Source organism: Symphalangus syndactylus, chromosome 12, assembly GCF_028878055.3.
Source record: "Symphalangus syndactylus isolate Jambi chromosome 12, NHGRI_mSymSyn1-v2.1_pri, whole genome shotgun sequence".
NCBI lineage: Eukaryota > Metazoa > Chordata > Mammalia > Primates > Hylobatidae > Symphalangus > Symphalangus syndactylus.
Window position 1 is genome coordinate 86,005,765 of NC_072441.2, and position 1,499 is coordinate 86,007,263.

A 1,499-nucleotide genomic window follows, 5' to 3' on the forward strand; every position below is an offset into this window, starting at 1 on the left:
GATGAAGATGACGAACTTATTGGGTACTGGAGTAAAAGTCACTCTTTCTCTGCTTTAGCAAAAAGGCTAGTGGCATTTTGCCCCTGCTCTACAGATCTTGGGAACTTTAAACTTGAGAGAGTTGATTTAGGGTATGTGCTGGAAGAAATTTCTAAGCAGCAAAGTGTTCAAGAGGTGATAGAGCATAAAAGTTTGGAGAATTTGCCTTCTGACCATGTGATAAAAAAGACAAACTTGTTTTCTAGGGAGAAATTCAAGTCAGAGGCAGAAATTTGCACAAGTAATGAGGATCCAAATGTTAATTGCCAAGACAATGGGGAAAATGTCTCCAAGTCTGTCAGAGGTCTTCAGAGAAGCCCCTCTCATCACAGGCTGGTAGGCCTATGAGGAAAAGATGGTTTCATAGGCCAGGCCCAGGGCCTTGCTGATTTGTGCAGTCTCAGAACTTGGTGTCCTGCATCTCAGCTATGGCTAAAGGGCTAACATACAGCTTAGGTCATTGCTTCAAAGGGTGCAAGCCCCAACCCTTAGTGGCTTCCATGTGGTCTTGGGCCTGCAGGTGCACAGAAGTTAAGAATTGAGGTTTGGGAACCTCTCTCTAGATTTCAGAGGATGTATGGAAACTCCTGGATGTCCAGGCAGAAGTCTGCTGCAGGGATGAAGTACTCATGGAGAAGCTCTGCTAGTGCAGTGCAGAAGGGAAATGTGGGGTTGGAGCCCCCACACAGAATCCCTACTGGGGCACTGCCTAATGGAGCTGTGAGAAGAAGCCCAGCATCCTCTAGACCCCAGAATGGTAGGTCCACTGACAGCTTGCATCGTGCACCTGGAAAAGCTGCAGACACTCAATGACAGCCATGAAAGCAGCTGGGATGGGGGCTGTACCCTGCAAAGCCACAAAGGCAGAGCTGCGCAAGGCCATGGAAGCCCACTCTTTGCATCAGTGTGTCCTGGATGTGAGACATGGAGTCAAAGGGGATTATGTTGGAGCTTTAAGATGTAATGACTGCCCCACTGAATTTTGGACCTGCATGGGGCCTGTAGCCTCTTTGTTTTGGCCAATTTCTCCCATTTAAAATGGAAGCATTTATCCAATGCCTGTACCTCCATTGTATCTTGGAAGTAACTGACTTGCTTTTAATTTCACAGGTTCCTAGTTGGAAGGTACTTGCTTTGTCTCTGATGAGACTTTGGACTTGGCTTTTTGTATTAAGGCTGGAATGAGTTAGGACTTTAAGGGACTGTTGGGAAGGCATGATTGTATTTTGAAATGTGAAAACATGGGATTTGGAAGAGGTCAGGGGCAGAATGATATGGTTTCACTCTGTGTCCCCACCCAAATCTGATCTTCATAAAATTAAAATAATCTTTTTAATATGCGTTAGCCACAACACCTAAGCTTCTCATGTGGGTTTCCCTTTGGTAAACCATGAGTGAGAATAGGCTCTGATGTAAAGATATACTAAAAGGGTAAGTGTGAGAAAGACAGTGGAAACTGG